Source organism: Ambystoma mexicanum, chromosome 6p, assembly GCF_040938575.1.
Source record: "Ambystoma mexicanum isolate Mex_15411 chromosome 6p, UKY_AmexF1_1, whole genome shotgun sequence".
Lineage (NCBI taxonomy): Eukaryota > Metazoa > Chordata > Amphibia > Caudata > Ambystomatidae > Ambystoma > Ambystoma mexicanum.
In genome coordinates this window covers 1,019,262,437-1,019,284,185 of record NC_090935.1, presented here as the reverse complement: position 1 = coordinate 1,019,284,185, position 21,749 = coordinate 1,019,262,437, and positions in this window count along the sequence as shown.

Below are 21,749 nucleotides of genomic sequence, written 5' to 3'. Positions count from 1 at the left end.
AAATATGTCATTTGAGATTAGTGCTGAAAAGAAATTGCGGTACCTGCATACATTCCAGGAAAATACTTGGATGCTATTTCAGCTACCATGCCAAATTAACCACATTACTGTACGTTACAGCATTCACTAAATTGTCTATCCATGACCAGTCCTTTATATTTGATGCAATTGTTGCAAGTTGAGCAATAGCATCAGAAATCGGAATGGGAGGTACACCATCCCTATCAGCGGCACCAAAGGTAATCTCAGGCTGAGGTGCCACATAATTCAAATACTGAAGAGCCTTCTTCTCATCATGTAATAGATTTAATTGCACCCCCAAGTGAGAGAAATCATTTTTAAAATCCCATATCTGTTTTAGAATGATGGGTGAGGATACTTTACATATAATTCTTCCATTAGCCAATTTGACCATTCTACATCATTCAAATTCAGAAGTCTTAGCATCGGGATTTCATAGAAGGTTTTAAAAATGAATTCTCCATTTAATCGTGTCTTACCATGAATGATCGGATCACTACTCCAACCCACAATGGTGGCAGGATTCTGTATCGCTGAGGCCTCTTCCTCACATGAATAAAGAACTCCTTCACATTCTCCTTCATGCAATAATCCCTGTATGTTTCTTTCTCTTAATGGAGGATCACATTTGGGAGGACAATCATTTAGGTTAGTATGCTCACTCTTCCTTGGGGAGTGTGGCTTTGCCACTTGATTCGGCTGATTTGTCTCTGTGATCATCGGGTTACTTGAGGGACCATGCGATTGACCTGTGTTTCCTTGTATCTTCAATGCAGGGTTAGGTCCATGCATTTGATTTAGAGTTTTAGTGGAAGTCATCTTGATAGGATAGAAGGAAGAGAGTTGTGTTTGCTTACACCCTACAATTAGTTGGTCATCTGGGTGAGTAGGAAGTAATTGTTTATTTGTGCTGATAGCTAGTTTTTTTCTTTTTATTATTTTTTGAACACACTCTGGGATCTCATTACCTTGAGGAAGTTTGGCCATCTAGAGATTCCCCCCCATAGCAACATTATCTTTTGAATTTTTTTAAATATTCTTTTTATTTTGCAATCACGGGAGATTTTTTGTCTTTTGGGAGCGTTTCATAGCCCTTATGTGCAGACGCCTCTGCTTGAAGGACAGAAAGGGTAATTTTTTCATACTGAAATCCTCTATGTCAGATCCACTTTCTACATTAACATTTTGTAGCGCTTCTTCTTCCTTCTGCTGACATTCAAGCATCTGAACAAGTGGAGTGGGACTATCCCCCAATGTTGCAATACGTGACTCAATATTTTGATGCAAGGTATGACCTATGTAACTGGACGAACATACTAAGTCATTAGTGATTTTATTGAACATCTCCTCAATTCCCGTCAACTGCTCACCTTGCTGATTTTGCCTTTGAGTATTGAAATCATTTTTACTAAGTGGCATTGGGTCTTTATGTCCTATTAACGCTTGCGAAAATGATCGTGTCAAACACATAACTGCAGGACCTCCAATTTCTGATTGGGACCCCTTTACCATGGTTTCCAGGCAGGTTGTTTGAGATGCACAATCTCGATATAGGACCTTAGATGCTATGTTGGTAGGAGGTACTTTGCTAAATGTGCCATATAGCATTCCTTCAATTTTGCTAATACTTGCCAGGATCTCCATGTTAGATTTTTTGAGCACTCTTATTTCCAAATGAGTCAACTCGTGTCCTTTGTCTAATATATTAAGGATTCTACTCATAAAAGGAAATTGAGGGTCCATCTTTTCTGATGAATACGCTACGGGAGATGGTCCCAAGAATGTGTTAAGTGCAGGCTTATAGTTTATCCTAGGTGGTGAGATAAAGTCGACAGGGCTGGAGCACCCCCCATTTTCTTGATTATTTCTAGGTACAATTTCTTTTTCTTCCACCCCTTTAGATTCTAATTGGAACATAGCCGTCCTAAATGCTTTTAACCTTGCAATTGTTGATGGACTCATGTTCTTGGAAACTGTTACATCAATATCTTCCATTTTAGGATCTACAGGAAACTTGGTTGAATGCACATCTCTCTCAGTGGGAACATGTAAATGAACATGTTCCAATGCACCGTTTCTACATGTAACAGGAGTAGATGGACCTAGTGAGAGTCGTTTGGATAGTTCCGTCAGAACAGTAGCACCCATCATGGAGATGTCCGAGATAGGGTTGCATAAAGGATTAATGTTGGGGTCATATGAATTGTCTTGCCCTTCTAGTTTAACAGTATTTCTTACGCTTAAGAAAGTATGTTGTGTGGACAATTCCCCATCATTCATCTCCTTAATTCGATAGCATTTCTTTTTTTTACAGGTATTGCCTTCTTCAATAATACTAACGCCATCACCATCAACTAGATTTTTGGCAGTTGGTTTATTGCTGCTTACTTGTGGTAAACAAGATAGAGCTTTGTTGTCTTCCTTTTTGTCATCAGCATCTTTCCCATTGGGAGCCACATAATCTTTAATTGGAAGGATTGGATTCTCTACAAATTTAAATGCTCCTTCCTTAATCACAGAGGTTATGTGTTTATTTTGTTTTCCACTGCGAGTATTGCTCGCCATGATGTCTATACTTCAAGTTGACACAAAATGCCAGAGCAGTTAGGTTAGAAGCTTCCTACTATCTCCTTCTATCGCATATATGTAGAATATACCAAGCTACTTGATGTAAACAAACTTAATATAAATATATCCCGCTTGCGTTGCACTCCTGAAATGCTCTCCCCATCAGGTGCAGCAGCGCAAAACAATCAAGTAGCAAACAGTATCTGTACCTCCTGCAAGAATATCAACAGTAACCAGCTTTTGTTTTTTTTCCCGTTGAATAATCAGGAGAGGGCGTTCTAACTTACCGTGCGATAGGCACGTTGTCTCTCCTTTTGATACAAATGCGACTCGAGGTTTTGTGAAAGATTCTATCTATTCAATGACTCTTAAGGGATACGAGAATAACTAAACCTAGCCCGCTGCACCCCTGCGCTGCGAGCAGCAGACAGCAAACAGCCACTTCCGGAACACTTCCACGGAGCGCATGCGCAGGAGCGTGCGCTCTAGTGGTTTTAAAGATTTTTTCAAAAAAGGGGGCATGGCCTACAAAAAAATGAATATAATATAAATTTAGAGTCTATATTTACTCAAAAGACTAATAAATCATATTGGAGATGGATTACTGTTGTACTTAATAGTTCGTACTTCAAATAAAGTCCATATATTTTCTGTGATGCAAATTCTCAATGGGCAGCGTTCCCAGCAGACACAGCAGACAGCCACTTCCGGACCACTTCCTCGGAGCGCACGCGCAGGAATGCGCGCTCTAGTGGTTTTAAAGACTTTTTCAAAAAAGCGGGCGTGGCTTCAAATAAAGTCCATATACTGTCTGTGATGCAAATTCTCAACGGGCAGCGTTCTCAGCAGACACAGCAGACAGCCACTTCTGGACCACTTCCTCGGAGCGCGTGCGCAAGAGTGCACACTCTAATGGTTTTAAAGATTTCTTCAAAAAAGGGGGTGTGGCTTCAAATAAAGTCCATATATTTTCTGTGATGCAAATTCTCAATGGGCAGCGTTCTCAGCAGACACAGCAGACAGCCACTTCCGGACCACTTCCTCGGAGCGCGCACCTGGGTCTGAAATGATGAGCTAGATTAGTTAGATGTGTCTAACAATGTAGGCCCTATTGCTCCTCTGCTTGCTCAATCTTTGTCCACTGGGACCCCTACAGGTCCTACACTCAGTCCTGAATTCATTGCTCTAGAAAAGATGAGGCTTGAATTGGAATTCAAATGTATTAATGCTCAAACTGAACAAAAGCATCAAGAACTTAAGCTCAGAGAAATGGAGATGAACCATGCACTAGAAATGAAAAAGTTGTCTATTGAGAATGCTTCTCTCCCAGAGTCTTTTAGGTCTTCCAGTCCTAAGAAACCACGTATGCCTAAAGATATTGTGGGTATGTATGCGGCTAAGCTTGATATTTTGGATTGGTTGGCAATGTTTGAGTATAACCATGGGATTCAAGACATTACAGGGAATCGGTTGCTTCCTTGGCTCTTCTCTAGGCTACCCACTGTTGCATCTGATGTTGTGACGGAGTTGGGGGAGGTGGATAGGATGGATTATGAGTGTGTGAAGCTAGCTTTAATTGCTAGATTTGGGAATACCCCTTCCCAGTACCTTAAGAGGTTTAGGACAATCAAAAAGCATGATGGTACCTCTTGGGCTACTTGGGTATGTGAATGTTTGAAAAGATGGTTGGGTTCAGGGTTACAGAGTTAACACTTATGAAGGAATGAGAAATCTTGTTATGTTGGAGTCAATTTATGATGCCTGCTCTCCTGAGCTCAGACAGCACTTGGCTCATTCTAAGGAGATAGATCCAAAGAAGTTAACTAAGACTGCTGATTTGTGGGTTGCCAACAGGGCTACTCACAAGGATTCTGGGGCAACTCAGAAGAAGGATTAGGGAAAGCAGACGAAGAAAGATAACACTGATAATTCTAATACCTCCAATCCAAAAGGGGGCCCCAAACAGCAACATGAGGGTAAACCAAAAGGGAAACTGAAGGAGGCTAGTGTAGCTTCTGGACCCAAAACAGAAGAAGGTCAGAACAATCCGCCATTCATCAAAACATTTGGGAAATGTTATGTTTGTGGGTCAACTGACCAAGTGAAATGGGATCACAGATGTAATGGTAAACCTTCCGGGGTCCACACTGTCTCCTTAGCCTTCTTCCCAGAGGAAGAAATACCTATGGCAAGTGGAAACATTCACCTACTGGCTGATGAACCCATGAGAGTGTCAGCTAGTGTTTCTTCAGTGTCCTTGGGTTTGTGGGAACAACAGAATTTAGATGTCTATAATTCCATCCCAGATAATACTAAAGAGTATTATAAAGACAGTGTTCTTGTGAATGCCAGGAGACCCCTGCCGTCAGAGACACTGGAGCCAGCATAACTGTGGTTGATGAATCATTTTTCAAGGTAGCGGATGTTGCTAAGGCACCCAAACACCTAACCATGTTAGCTGGAGGCCCTGTGCAAATGCTTCCCCAGTTACCAGCGCTCATCCAATGCATTGACATGACTGTCAAGATACCTGTTAGTGTGCAGAGTGAAGTGCCTGGGAGAGTCCTGTTAGGTAATGACCTGAAAACACTTGGAGTTGTGTCTAGTACCCCCAGGCCTCCCAGCAAAAGGAGAGAGGAGCTCACTAGGCCTGCAAGGGAGAGGAGCTTGAGAGTCTCTCCGGGGGACTTGATAGAGGAAACTATCACCCCAGTCCTCAGGACTTGCTCACTGCTATTTCAAGAAAGGCAAAGGGGAACCTACGACCTCAAAGAAGAAAGCAGATAGCACCCCTGCGCTACCAAGAAGGACATCCCCAAGATTGTCCAAAGTCACACCTGTGACGCCTCCACCTGCTGAGGCTGAGTGTGAGGTACAACCGTGTGTAGTTGATCCAGTCTCTGAAGAGTCAGATCTGGAAGAAGACATTACTCTAGTTGGATATCTGGATCCCGTTGACCATCCTGAGCTGCAGTATTTACTGGCAGAAGGTGGACCCAACAGGGCAGACTTCAGCAGAGGTCAAAGATAGTGTCCTACTCTTGAAAGTCTTCGCCTACAGGCAGCTTCTCAGCTCGATGGGCAAGAGCCTGGGAAGCATAGGTTGCACTGGGAAGATGGCCTCTTCTACAATGAACCGACTAAGTCTATCCCTGGGGAGTGCAAAAGACTTGTAGTACCCCTAGAAAATAGACTCCAGTTCCTACAGATGGCCCATGAGCTACCTTTGGCTGGTCATTTGAGCTTCAAAAAGACCAAGGAAAAGGCTCTCTTTATACTTCTACTGGCCTAAGATGGGTGCAAAACCTGACAAATTCTGTAGGAGCTGTCACACTTGCCAAACCTCTGGCAAGAGTGGAGCCAAGAATGTGGCACCATTGGTGTCTCTCACAGTGGTGGGAGTTCCTTTTGAGAGGGTGGGCATCAACATTGTTGGTCCCCTTGACCCTCCCACATCTTCAGGAAACAGGTTTATCCTGGTTGTAGACCATGCTACTAGATATCCTGAGGCGATACCTATGAGAACTGTTATAGCTCAGGCTGTGGCTAAGGCTCCACTTGGTACTTCTACCAGAGTAGGGTTTCCTAAGGAAGTGATTTCCGACAGGGGACCCAATTTTATGTCTCACTACATGCAAGCCATGTGGAAAAACTGTGGTGTCACTTACAAGCTCTCTACAGCCTACCATCCACAAACCAATAGACTGGTAGAGAGGTTTAATCATACTATGAAGAGCATGATAGGTTCTTTAGAAGATCCCCTTAAAAGAAAGTGGAACCTTCTACTGCCATGCTTTCTCTTTGCTTATAGACAAGTCCCTCAAGGGGGAGTTGGATATAGTCCCTTTGAACTTCTTTATGGCCATCCAGTCAGAGGTCCTTTTGCCCTGATTAAGGAGTGGTTGGAGAGTGCTCCTTCCCCCAAGCCAGTCAAAATGACTGACTATGTGATAAGTCTCTGGAGGAGAATGCCAGACATGATGGCAGAAGCTAGTGATAATTTGAAAGCAGGTCAGGCTCTGGTCAAACATTGGCATGACCAGAAGGCCAACATGGTTGAGTTTGCTCAAGACCAGCTTGTGCTAGTTATGGTGTCAACAAGGCAGAGGGCCTTGCAGGACAAATGGATAGGACCCTTCAAGGTTGTGGGCAAACTTGGAGAGGTGAACTATCTAGTGGATTTAGGCAGACCTAGGGAAGCTCCAAGAGTCTTTCACACCAACCGCTTGAAGGCATATGACTCGAGACCAGCAGTGGGAGCTTTGCTTCTAGCTTCAGCTCAAGAGGAGGAGGAGAGTAAACCTCTAACTGAACTACTCAGAGGCCAACCTTTGGATGAGAAAATAGAAGGAGTTAATCTCTCTTCTAATCTGACATCTGAACAACAGGACGAGTGCAAGTTTCTGTTAAATCAGTTTGCCTCCCTGTTTTCACTTTCACCAGGCTTGACCCCTTGGGGCCAGCATGGAATTCTAACTGGTGACTGTTTACCTGTGAAAAGCAGGGGTTACTACAGAATGTCAGAACATGTAAGAACCCACATAAAGGAGGAGGTCAACAAGATGCTTGATCTCGGGGTTATAGAGCTATCTACAAGCCAATGGTCTAGTCCAGTTGTTCTAGTACCAAAGGCAGGATACAAGGAGTTGAGATTCTGTGTGGACTATAGAGCTCTAAACGCAGTCACAACGACTGATGCCCATCCTTTACCAAGGAGAGATGAACTGGTGGATAAACTTGGAGCAGCCAGTACCTCAGTACATTTGATCGGACATCAGGCTATTGGCAAATAGCCCTGACAGACCATGCCAAGGAGGAAACTGCATTTTCGATCCCAGCAGGCCTATACAAGTTTAAAGTTATGCCTTTTGGATTAAAGAATGCACCTGTTACATTCCAGAGGATGGTCAATCAAGTTCTGAATGGGATGGAGGACTTCTGCATGACATACCTGGATGACATTGCAGTGTTCAGCCCTACTTGGAAATAACATATTGATCACTTAGGATATGTATTGCAGGCTCTTGAGCAGGCCCATCTTACCATAAAGGCAAGCAAATGTCAAATTCATCAAAGCAAAGTGGTCTACCTTGAAGATGAGGTAGGAGGAGGTGAAATAAGGCCATTGCCTAGCAAAGTACAAGCTGGGCCACCCCTACGTCTCAAACCCAGGTGAGAGCCTTCCAATGTCTCACTGGGTACTACAGGAATTTCATAGAGAACTATGGGACCATAGCTTCTCCCTTGAATGTAGTCTCCTCTCCAAAATTCGCTAAAAAGGTTAGATGGAATGAAGAGTGCACTCAAGCCTTTGAAAACCTGAAGAAAGCCTTTTGCCAAGCCCCAGTCCTAAGAGCTCCTGATTACCACCAACCCTTCATTTTGCAGACAGATGCATCCAATACAGGTATAGGTGCAGTCGTTAGTCAAGTGGATGAGAAGCTAGGGAGCACCCCATTTGCTTCATCAGCAGGAAGCTGAAGGAACCAGAAACAAGGTGGTCAACCATAGACCGTGAATGCTTTGCTATTGTGTGGTCTCTGAAGAGGTTTAGACCATACTTGTATGGATCTACTTTTGTGATTCAGACAGACCACCAACCCTTGAGATGGTTAATGCACATGAAAGGGGAGAACCTAAAACTACTAAGATGGTGAATCTGCCTGCAAGGGTTTGATTTCACCATTGAGCACAGGTCAGGATGTCACCACCAAAATGCTAATGGTCTCTGTAGGATGTTTATAACCGACTAGAGTGAAGAGATTCATCCAGGAGTGGATTAAATCCTCCTGTCCCTTAGTGTGGGGGTGGGTGGGGGTGAGTGTTACAGAGAATTCTCAAGAATGGCTAATTTCCCATAACTACTGACTCCCTTAGCAGCTTTGCTGGATTTCTAGGATTTTTTTTCACCTGGTAAGAGTGTGAGCCTTTTTTCCCACTCTTACATGTGTTTTTTGCTGTGTGTTGTACATTTTGTGCTCATGGACTATGGAGTCTCACCTGCTCCATCGGCATCATCATTTTACTGTGTGTCACAGAGCACTTTTAGTGCAGTGACACAGGGTTGTCTTTTTAGACTTCCCACTATTAAACTCCATTTTCTGGGACTGACTACTGTCTCCCAGAACATGCAAAGTTGCCATTGACTTTACTAGTCTTTTTAAATTTACAGACCCAGTACAAACTATCTTCTATAGAGTACTGGAAGGGTTAATAGTTAACCCTTTTTGTCTGTTTCTCATGGAACATTATTTTGTTCCCCTTTCTCAAAGATTTGGCTGGTGGCAGTGGTATCTACCCTTTTTATTTTACTGCGAGCTATGTAAATAGCCCTGGTACTGTTAGAGGCTATAGTGGTAGCCTTGAACTTTAATCCGCTGGACCCCTTTTAATTTTATTTGGTCCCGGTTGGGTTTATTCACCATTTCTTTTTGTAAAGGTCTTTCTTGTGTTTTACTCTGTGCGCTAACCCAGGTTTGGTTCCTTTGTTTGCCGTCCTTTGGCGGGCTTCTGCACAGAGGTCCTCCTTAGGCGCCTGAGTGTCTGGGTGGACACGATGTGATGGAGGGGTTTGAGGCCCCCTGCACAGGGTCTCCTTGGAGACCCAAGTCACACTCTAGTTTGATTGGCTAGGTCGCTGTCCTACCAGGACAGCCACCCTGCTGTGTGATTGACAGCCAGGCTGTGCAAATGGGGGAAAGTTGCTTAAAAGCAGGTCTCTGGGACTTGGAAGGCAGAGTCACCACTGGAACGAGAGAACTAACGAGGAGCTGATGGAAGACAACTGCTGCAACTACCGGACATCGCGGTGAAGCCCTGCTGCAGGTCCGAATCACCTGAAACTTCACGACAGAGGAGATCCATAAGTAGTCTTCTCCCATTGAGCCTGGCGGGACCAATCAGATCACAAAGCCCCCAGACCTCCCTCTTCAGCCTGGTTCAAATTTGATGTGCCACAGGAAACTGGATAGCCAGCTTGAGAGAGTCCCTTTGTGCTTTTAAGGAGCGCACCTTTTATTCAATGCTTTGCTCTGCTGCTGGCTTCTTCCATGGCCAATGCAGGACCCTCCAGTCATCCTTCTTCTTGTCAGTCCAACAGTCACTTCAGGAACCGTGAGTCTGCAGGAACTGCCTGGAACTACCACCTCAACTACAGCATTCTTCTTCATCTAAGGTACTGTTCAAATCCGGTTGTTCGTTCTGTCCGACCGTGGTGACAGTGTTTGAAATCTTTTGCTAATCTGAGGGCTTGTCCTTCTCTACTCTTTTAAATAACTTTTCTTCCAACTAACTTCATTTCAAACTCTTGGCAAAGACTTAACCGCAAACTACTCTGAACTGTGTGATCCTCTGCAAAGACTCTGAACCATTAACATTGACCTTGGCCTATTGATTTGAATCCTATTTGTAGTAAGCCTTTTCTAGATTGCCCTGCTTATCACTTGTTGGTGTTGTTGATTTATGATAACCTTGTTCTTTCCCTCCCTTTTTAAATAGCTGGAGTGCCATTTTGCTCATATTTCATTTTGAGCTTAACTAGTACAGAATTGATTGGGTGTTGTGTAGTGTATTAAGATTGTGATTTTCTGCTGCTTTATATTAGTTAATTGTTTTATAATTGATGGTGTAAATAAATGTATATTCTTTTATCGGAAACCTTGAGTCAGTGTTTGTTTGAACCATACTAATTACTGTCCTTAGTGTAACTTCTGATACTGCTCACTTTACTCTTGAGATAAGTCTGGCTGCTTAGCCATCACTACCATTTTACTGTGTAGTTCAGGTTTATACCAAAGATGAATTTGTACTTGTGCTTGTAGTCTTAATTGTGTGTGGTGTTCCCAAAGGGTACTGCATATGAGTCTGCCTAACAAACAGCACCAAATGTATAAGCCTTTCATATACTTTGGTAGCCCCCCACAAATGTTGCCCCCTTCTCGGGAAAACAGCACTAGACTTTGCAAAAACATTTGGGGTTGGGTCTAAAATGATATTGCAAAATTCTATGCAGTTTCATTGAGTGGCGCTAAAGGTATAAACCATCCAAAAACGTCTTTTCACTGACGCTACAATGCAGAAATTTTCTCTTGTCAAGTTCACAAACGTCCCAGCAATGTCCCCAGTTATATGTGATGTTTGCGGACTTCAGAGAAGAAAAAACACCATATTTTTGGCTTTTTATGGCCATATATCATTCCATACTCAGTTCACCCGTCACCTTTCCAGAGATTGTTTAATTCATTTGGCAAGTGTAATATTGTGTTTTTTAATATGCTTTTACTGTGATATCCACAGACAGGGGGCAGTCCGTGCATCCAACATGGTGACCATTTCAAACATGTTCACACACCTCACGTTTTTAATTGACTAATCAGCGGAAACATTTGATGTCTGCAAACATCATGTGGCTCTTTGATTGGTCCAGAAGTGTCTGCAGACCCCAATCAGGAAGTTAGTCCGCAGACAGGACTCAGCTATTACTCATTTTATGTTACCTACTTTTGAGCTGTTTTAAAAAAACTACTGGACAGATTAACACCATTGTTTCCATTATATCTATGAGGATTTCAAACATTTTGGGACCCCCCATAACTTTGATACCCTTGATGAAACCCCATCAAACTTTGCATAATCACTCAGAGGTAGCCATATACTTTTTTTCCAAAGTTTGGTGAGGATGTGTCAAAACAGCACCAGGAAATAGGTTACTCACATAGGTAACATAAACCTAAATGAGGAAGTGCATCAAACTAAAGAGGAGCACCTTATAAGTATACAGTGTGAAGAAGTGGGGTCAGGTAAGGAGAATGGGGAGTCAGCAGAGGGCAGGGGAAATCCTTCTTTAGCCATAAGTTAAGTTTAAGCCACATATTGAAGAGATCCACCGTTGGGCTGGCTTTGTTTGTGAAAGGCAACAGGCTCCAGTGGAGAGGGACAAGTATGAAGAAAGACCAGAAGCGAGAGGAGGCAGAGAGGGCATGAGGCATTGATGTTGAGTGCAGGAGAGTGAAAGAATAACAATGGGGAGTAGACAGATACACTGTAATAAAGGTATTGAGCAACAAGACCATTGAAAACTCATAAAAAATTAAAAGAAACTTGAAAAAGGAGTGGTTGTGCATGTAGATTCAACCAGCATTGTGTCGGTAGATAGAAGTGGGGGAAGGATCTGGGTAGGTTGTAGAGAGTGCATGTAACAAAGTTGAGGATTCTTTCTAGATGAAGGACAGCGTAGAGCAGAAATGAGAAGGAGTACGCTTGAGGAGCAGTCAAGTCAAATGCACAAGGGTGGTGATTTGAGTTTGCATAGAGTTGTTAGTAAGAAATAATTGAACATTCTGAGAAGGTTAATGTACAAAGCTGATGCTTGATCAACTATTGCAGTTGCACCCAAGGGAGTGAGCCTTGGGTGGGAGAGTGTGAAGGTTAGGCAAGAAGGTGATAGGAGGGGAGAGAGGAGGGATGGCATTGGAAGCTGGGAGAAAGATTACTTCAAGTTTTGAAGAGTTCAGCAAATCAGAGTTCATAGATGGCTGGCAAAGAGGTGATAGTGGAAGCCAAAGGATGAGCTATGTGTTCCTAGAGCATAAGTATAGAGGGTGAAGAACAAAGGCCAAGACCCATCCATAGGGGACACTGACAGGGAGTGAAATGGGTCAGAGATGTGTGAGTTTCAGGAGATTTTAAAGCATCGAACTTTCAAGTAGAAGATGATCACGGTGACACTAGAGTACATTTACGAAAACCCAGAGTCTTGAAGATCGAGGGGCTGAGAGGAGTGGTTGTCAGTGCCAAATGTGGCAGAGACGTAAGGAGTATAGAAGAGAGTGCCCACCTAACCATTTATCCCTCTTACACCTCCCGACTAGTAACCTGGAGTGAAATCATTCCCTTCCCTTCTCCAAATATAATTTTTAGCACTTTTAGTTATTGTGTTGCCTTCCCACAGGATTAGTGCAGGATTTGCTCAAATTTCTAAAAAGCCTAAATGCTGCAATGCATGATGGGAGATACATAATCGTTTTTTGGATTAGAGAATGTGGTTCTCCTTCAAATCATTCAAAATTACTGGACGGGTTACACCAAACCTAAAAAATAATGTGTGTGATGTATTGTACCCAACTTATTGCTTATTTGGTACAATTCCTTCCAGCCATTTTCAAGGTGCATGTGTTCAACTAAAGCATATTTCTCTATGTGAAAATGAATGGGAGTATGTTTAAAACCACTTTATTTTGCTTAATCATTTTTAAATTGTTTAACAATTTTCCACTTTGAAGGTGTCTGTGTTAGACATTTTTGTTTTGAAAATGTCATCCATCCACACTCAGCAAGCCAAATGTTAATTAAAATAGAATGTTGGGAAAAGTCAATGCCAATTGGTTTCATTTTAAATATATGATGTGGCTAACTAGAATGAGTCAGGGCTAGTGAATTGTATGTTAACTGAAATTTAGAGGATGTCACTATCTTGTTAATACGTACTGGCATGCTTAGGCACTATGTTGTCACCACCTCCATAAATCGTATTAGGGTAATGCAAGTATATCCTTTTTATACCCCTAGGCTAATTGTGCCCCTCTACTGTTACACAAGTCACTGCTGTTTTATGTCTCTCTTGTTCAATAGCAAAAAGCACCCGTATTCCACATGAGTTCTGTAGACAGACATGATGACTCTCTCATCAAATGTTGAATATCAATGATCCTGTAGGTTGCTGTTCCAAGTCACTTATCACTTGATGTGCTTTGCACCCTGGAGTAAACTGCACTGAGAATGGGCACGTGTGGCTGGCAGACATACCCCGTAGCAGACATGGAGGGGAAGCGAGAATTGGCATGCTGCAGCATTCTGGGACCTTCTATGCACTCTCCCTACCTGTCGCCTCACCCAGGCAACATGCATTGTGTTCCTGTTCAAATATCTTGTAAATGGTGTGTACTAGGACCTTGAAACGTGGTTGTTGTGCCTTCTAGCTTTGATCCTCGCAACGAGAAGCTTAAAATGAGCTTTGCCAGGTCCTTCTATAACCAGATTGATGTTTCGCCAATTTCAGGCAACCGTTGCACGTGTGATGGGGCTGAAATCCAGGGAAAGGGTTGGGGTGTCCACATGCCATGTAACCAGTGATGTCCGGATGGTCCTAACAGATAACTATGCACAATTTGGTGCAGATTGGTGGAACGGTGTGGTATTGCATAAGGAACATACTAACAGATGTTCTGCTTTATACATATAGAAATACATCTTAGGATCCCATATCCTCCGTTGAGAATGTGACATTTCTGCTGGAATTGAGGGGCACATATCCACGTCATCCAAAGCCATGATAAAGGTTTTAAGAGCTTTTGCAGCTGGAGCTGCCTCACCTGCGCGAGAGAAGAAACATATGTTTTACTGAAAAGAAGCTGCAGTGGGCCAGATTTACAAAAACATTTTTAAATGGGAAAGGCCCATTGAAAAACGTTTGTAAATGATGCACAGTATATCTGCTTCACTTCTAATACGCCTGTTTCTAAATAGTGTGCAGTAGACAATGGGCCTTATTTTTCCCTGAATAGGAATAGAAATTAGGGAAAAACTCAAATTTTGGGCAAACAAATAAGGAAAGCATACCGATGTATATTATTGAAAGGAGAAAACAACTCCTTCCCTACAATTGTAAAAATGATTCAAACTTCCGTCTGACAGCCAAGCACCTAATCCCTTGGAAAGCATCAGCATTTGGGATAAACTAGACGACAAAGAAGAAATCTATGAGCTAATAACCACCCTGAAACATTCTAGAGCTCCTGGCCCGGAGGGTATTTCCAACATCGATTTGAAAGCCTACCCTGCCGCATGGACAACATTTATCAGCAAAGTCTTCACAAGATGTGCGGAGCCTAAATCGATACCAGCATTGTGGACGTCTGCCACCATTATCCCCATTTATAAAAAAGGAGATCCCAACAACTCTCTAAATTATCGACCAATTGCCTTGCTCGATCCAATTGGAAAGGTCCACGGCTCATTACTACTGAGAAGATGTCAATCTTGGGCCAATGAGGCCCCTTGCAATGACCACTTTCAATCAGGGTTCAAGAAAAGTGTGGGAACCACGGCCAACATCTTGACGCTAAGTGTGCTCAAAAGTAGAACGATGGAAGGGGGTCCTGGGCTATACTTGGCATTCATAGACTTCACCCAAGCTTTCGACAGAGTTGACAGGGCACTCCTATGGAACAAACTCGAAGCTTGGTCCTGCCCAAAAGAGCCCTCCACACGAACACCACTGTTAGAGTCCGACTAAATTTTAAAGGCACTCTTTCATCATCCATTGCGACAAATAGAGGAGTCAAGCAAGGGTGCCCACTGGCCCTATCAATCTTCCTGGCATACATTGGAGACTATCAGCTGTCAGAAGCATCAGTAAGATTGTTTCCTCCAAAGCTAGGGGCTCAAAGAATAAGTAGACTCCTCTATGCTGACGATCTAATTTTAATCGACCAGACGCCAGTTGGCTTACAACGTCAGCTAGATAACTTTCTCTCTTACGCTACAGCAAACAACCTAGAAGTAAACAAGGGTAAAACTAAAATAGTAATCCTCAAAAGATCTGCAAAGAAATCAGACAGAACCAAATGGTACTATCGATCGTCACCGATTGAAAAGGTCCAGAGCTTTAAATACCTGGGCATAACACTGGACAGTTCCAAAAAAGACCTAGCCATGCAGGAATCACTCTATACAAAAATCAGCATGCTGGCTACCAAAGGCAAAGCTATTGACCAAAAGTTTGGTCGGTTTTCAACGATCCCAGCCTTAAACTTTTATAAATCAAAAGCAGTACCCTCTATAACTTATGGAGCGGAAGCCATGTTGCAGTTACCTTCCGTCATCTGGCCAAAGCTGGAAGGTTACTACTGGAGAACTGTGCTTGGGCTACCCTTTTCTACGCCTGTTGCCTCAATCCGTAGAGAACTGAGCTTACTGTCCTTACAAGGGACAATGAACTGCAACTCCTTAAGACTCTACAGAAAATGCCTTCTACCCACGCGCCCTATTCTGTACAAACTAATAAAATCCGAGATGGATACGGGCCCAAATAGGATGCTACAAATTTGGAGGAAAGATATGCTCGTACTACTCAAATCAATTGAGAGTGACGAAGAGGAACTGCTCTTAAAGCCGTCAAAGATTCAGAGGAAAATTAAAGAACTAGATTGGATACAGACCCTGGACAAAGCTTCAGAAAACAAATTAACTCATCACCTACCGCCTAATATAAAAAAAACTGAACGAACTTCAGGGCTACATAAAACAATTTCCGAATAGACAAGCTAGAAATTGCCTCCTAAGAGCAAGGCTCAACCTGCTTCCAACGAATGAAATCAAAGCTATTAGAGGACTTTCAGATACTAGCAATTGTAGACTCTGTCACAACCCAAACGAAAAGGAAACAATACGGCACCTTTTCCTTAGCTGCATGGAAACAGAAAAACTTAGGACCCATTATATGCAATATTTTGCATCTGACCCATCACTGGCGCCGGAACTCTGCTGGTGGTCAACGATGATCAGCAGTGATAGGCAAACGTGGCTAATGGCAACAACAAAAATACTCCAACATGTGCTGAGTCAACTTGAAACCATCCTCGAATAAGGGCTCAAAAACAACGCATTCGACCAACAAAAACCAAAGGGCCGCAGGTCGGCTGAAAACGCCAGCTAATCCATGTAAATTAAATCAACCTGAAAGGCAACCTACTACTGTAGATAACGTTTTGTAAAAAATCATTTATTTGATTAAAACAAAAAATAAAATAAAAAAAAAAAAATTAATATCAATTGACAATAAAAATACAGGAAGTACAATAAAAGGGGACAACATTTAAAAAATTCATTGGACTCACTGTGCAAGCAGTGGCTGTGGAAAGATTGACATCTAGGTTCTGAATTGTACAGGAATTCCATAAGAGAACGTTTATCTTTCTCTTCTGTAATTTGTACAATAAGCAAATAGATCATGTAAAATTGCTGCATGTGTGTCTTGTTGTGTTATGGGAGTTACTGAGCAAATGTGCAAACCAGGGCTGGATTACAGAAACTTTGCACCTGTGCAAATGCTAACGGTATTAGCACTAGGACAAAGTTTGCCCTATTTCTAAAAACACGATTTACTACTTAATTGTAATGCTAGTGATCTAGGACTTCTTCCTTTGTCAGAAGTCACCATGAATGTCGAATGAATTCAACTGCTCCATGTCATGCGCAGCCTCATCTATCACACTGAGCGCAGACTGTGACATTCAATTAACGTCAACTATCCACATGGCAGGTCAACCCTGATCTTGCATGCTTCAAACCAGTCTTCGGGATATGAGCTTAATTGCTGCAGGGGACATGCATGAGTCAAGCAGAATCGATGCAATCAATATACTTGTCAGTGTGTCCCATGAAGAATGAACACAGTGGCCTGTGGTATGCAAAGAAGTCCACAGTTTCTTGGAACAATGCTGATTGATTTGTATTGACTCTATGCAACACTTTGCACCATCTTGCAACATCTATTTATTCTGTATTATTATGAACAAGCCAAATTGGAGATTTCCGATAACAAATTCATTGGTGATGGGTTGCAGTTATCGTTTTGTGGATGTTTGCACTGCACAATCAATGGCAAAACTTTCATTGAACTCTAGTAATGCCCCAGAAACTACAGCAGCCCTTATTCTGAGGTCTGCAACCCTTGGCTCTTCAGATGTTTTTACTACAATTCCCATTATCCCTGCTAGCATAGTCAATGGTGAGGTATCAGGCAATCAGGCGAGACATAGACCAAACATTTGGTCAAATGCAGGGTGCAGACCCCTGCCTTATGGGAATTACAGTGTGTGGAAAGCAACAGGTCTACTACTGAAGAGTGAACATGATTTCAATTGAAGAAACAAGGGTTTTGGTGTCGGAGGACTCTAGCAGACATGACAGAAGTGGTGATCCACCGGTCCCCAAATGAAAGTTAACATCTACCAGACCTGACTGATTGTTTCTACAAGTATAATGGCTCCCAGGAAAGATAAACCAAAAGGATCCACCTGCACATTGTTGTCACAGCTAAAGGCAATATGGTGGAGCCAAATTTTCACCAGCACAGGCTGTAGGAGTCACAAAAGGACTGCAGGGCCATAACGTTAGGCACATCAAGTTGGGCCTGGTACTCTGCACTGCCAAACAGAGTACACCCATAACACCACGTCATCTCTTGTCCATGTGAGAGGTTTTGACAGCTGAAGACTTCCCTTCCATATTTGTATTTATTTTATTTGTAAAGTGCTGCTAGCCCTGGAGCATCTGGGCGCATCTTTATCAGAGAAAAGTGTTACACAGTATATACAGTATGTACATGGGTTACATTTATACAAGATTAGCAGGGCAAGTGTTACACAACATATTCAGTACATACAAAGGTTACCTAGTCTAGTCAGGCAATACACAGTATTGAATGGGGCAATACAGTGTGAGTCAAATGGAAGCCAGAGAAAATGCTGGATGGATCTAGGTACAGTGGGGGCAATAGTTTCTTGTCAGGAAGCTAGACTTGTGGGTGTCCAGTGAGGTCAAGTTCATGGAGCCCGCGTTTAATGTTACTCTTGAATGAGTGGAAGGAGGGTTCTGATCTAAAGGAAGAAGGAAGCGTACTCCATAGCTTGGCTGCCAAAACAGGGAAATTGGAGCCACCCGAGTTTTGGAGCTTAAATCTCGGGATGGACATGGTATGAGCTTGGGCAGCTCTGAGTGGCATTGTGGAAGTATGTGAGGAGAGTCTGTTGATGAGGTAGGCTGGAGCAAGATTTGCTCTTACTTTGTGTGCTAGAGCAGGTGTTTTCAGGGAGATTCTGTGCTTGACAGACAGCCAGTGCAAGTTACGTCTGGTGTCCGATATGTGGGATTTCTTAGAGAATGTTAAGTGCAGCCGTGATAGCATTGTTCTGTGTTACTTGTAGCTTATTGATATTTGTTCGGCAGATCCCTAAGTAGAGGGCATTACAATAGTCAATTTTAGACATAACTAGGGTTCTGGCAAGCGTGAAACAGTTAGATGTCGTAACGAATGGCCTGCATGCAGTGATTAGTTTGCAGGTGTATGCTGAAGCTGCTACCACAGCGTCCGTTTGTCCAGTGTGGGATAGTGTGGCATCAAGGTAGATACCTAGAGTTTTCGTGTTATTAGAGACATTGATAGTGTTGCCATCGATAGTGCAGGATTTGAAGGCTGGGTTTAGTTTGTTGAGCCTTGCGTGAGAACCAATGATTAACAACTCGGTTTTTTCATCGTTTAAGCAAAGACTGTGTTGTGCCATCCAGGCTTGGATTACTGAATAGATTTCGTTGAGAGCTATATTGTCTATTGCGTGGTCTCCTGTGATGGGCACGAGTATCTGGGTGTCGTCAGCGTAATTGGTATACGTGACACACAGATGATCAAGTATGTCAAAGAGAGGCTTTGTAAAGACATTGTACAGCGTAGGAAAAATGCATGACCCTTGTGGGACCCCACAAAGTACTGGAGAAGGTTATGCAGAGGCTGATGGAGAGAAGACCCTCATAGTTCTGTTAGCAAGGAAGGATCTAATCCATAATGTGGCTGAGTCAGAGAAGTGTGCAGCTGTTTTCAAGTGGTGGCAGAGAGTTTGGTGATTGATCAAATCAAAAGCAGCTGATAGGTCAAGTAAAGTAGGAGGGCCAGTTTACCCTTATCTTTTATGTCTTGGATTTGTTTTATAAGGTCAATCAGGGCAGTTTCAGTACCATGTCTGGGACAGAAATCTGATTGCCTAAGTCCCAGGAGATTGTTGGTTTCAAGATAAACCTGAATTTGCAGGTAGGCAGCCCGGTCTAGTATTTTTAGTAAAAGCACCATTGTTATGGGCCTATAGTTGGATGGGTTCCCAGGGTCAAGTGTAGGTTTTTTGATTAGGGGGATGACCCAGGCGTCTTTTAGGTTATCGGGTACAGTTCCAGGTTTGATGGAAGCATTGATGAGGTTGGTGATGAAGGGAGCAAGGTTGTGTGCAGCTGCTTTAATAACAGGTGCAGGGCATAAGTCACCTTGACAATTGGAAGGTTTAAGCTTCCTGATGACAGCATGAGAACACAGGCGTAGTGACATTGCCCACTACTAGTTTGGATTCCAGATCTAAGAGTAGATTGCATTTTTTGGCATTCATTTTTGTTTGCAGCATTGATATTTTATCAAGGAGAACCTTCTGGATGTTAGTACCCCATAGAGCATTTGTGATGCATTTGTCGGTAGGGGCAATAGGAGATTTCAATTCTTTAAGTATCTTGAACAGTTCTTTAGTATTGGATTCAGCTTGTGTGATACGTTTATCATAAGTATCTTTTTTGGCGAGGATGATGGCTTCTTTATAGTTGGACGAGGCTGTGGTCAATGAGCATTTATTGGCTACAGATGGGCAATTTTTCCAGTGTGCCTCGGCAATTCGTTTAGCTTTGCGCAACTCTCGTAGGTGCGATGTAAAGCAGGAGTTAAGGTGGGGTCGAGGTATAGGTTTACGCAACTTTAAAGGGGCAATGGTATTTAATGCTTTCGTTAATGTGTGGTTGTAAATATCAACCAGGGCTGTGGGGTCTGAGGAAGAAGGTATGTTATTGAGAAGGGGAAGAATTAATGGGAGTAGTTTTTCTGTGGTGATGTCTTCTTTGGTCCTAGTGTAAGTCTCTGGGGCAACGATTGGACTAGGGCAATTATTTGTGGCTTTAATAGAGAAAGACATTTTGTGGTGATCTGATCAAATGCAAGGTGAAACAGATAATAAATTGGTGTTGCAGTTGAGGTCAATGAACCAATCAAGGGTTCTACCTTTGATGTGTGTAGGCTTGTGAATATGGTGGGTGTAGCCCAGATCTGATAAAGTACTGGCTAAGTCAGAGGCATTGGGATCCAAAGGGTCTTTGAAGCCAAGATTAAAGTCTCCAAGTATGCTACTTTGCGAGTTGGGTTTGGCATTAGTGGAGATAAGTGACACAATGTCCACAGCGAATGTAGAAATGGGTCCAGGTGGTCGGTAGATGAGATGCCCTATTGCTGTATGATTCGGTGATAGGGGCAATTTGTATAAAGAGTGCCTTAGCAGGTTCGTCATTGGACCTCTAACCTCCATCTTTCCTCAAAACATATTTTTGACAGAGAATCTGGCAAAGGTTCATCAGACTGTTAGATACAATAGTCCTAGGGGCAAGGTAGAATGACACCTCAATGTCAGTGGTGGTGGCTTTTTCAGGTCTTTCAAAAATAAGTCCAGATATGCTATATGTGCACCTGTGGGCCTGATACCTTACAGCCTTATCTCGGTGGCTCTGTCAGAATTGAATTGAAGCACAGAGCCATGGCAGAGTCCACATTTGATAAAGGAGCTTAGATCTGGCTGAGCAGAACAACTGGTGTAATCACAGTATAGAAGGTGGCATTCTTCCTAAGGGTTGGAGTCGGCTTCTGACATATATTTGGAATCATTTATTTTTTTGCAACAATTAACAGGACTGTTGAGGGCATATGTCCTACATATACTTCTCTTTGGAGTATAGGTCTGAAGGAGTCTGTCTGCCTCTGGATAACTGCTCACTGGTCCATCGCTACAACGATATTAGAGTGCATGAGGATGATTTCGTTTTGTAATGCTGTTTCTCATCTGGTCCTCCATTGTTGGGTGGTAGAAGGAGTGAATGCATGAGTCTGATTTATTTGTCGCAAGAGACAGTCTTGCAAAATATAGAGCACACCATTTGTGTTTCTGTTTGCACATCATCTATGGAGGTCTTTTTATCCTCTTTGTAGAAAATTGCCACATATTTTCTGTGGCATTTTCCTAACTTGATATTAGAACCATTAATGATTGTAGATTGGTGATTGAAGGAGTCCTTTCCTACTAGTTAGAAAACACCATTTCAGTAGTGTTTAATGTTTTCCTTACATCCTAAAGTCAAACCTATTCTCATTCATTCGATCTGAAAGGACCCATCGGAGGAGACATGAAAAGTCTGACTCTAGATACTTGAATTGATCCGTGGGTCGCATGGAATTTGTCCAGAGGGTTAGCAATAAAATGCTTATATATAAGGATAGACAGACAAAGGGCTCGGGTCAGCCCCTTACT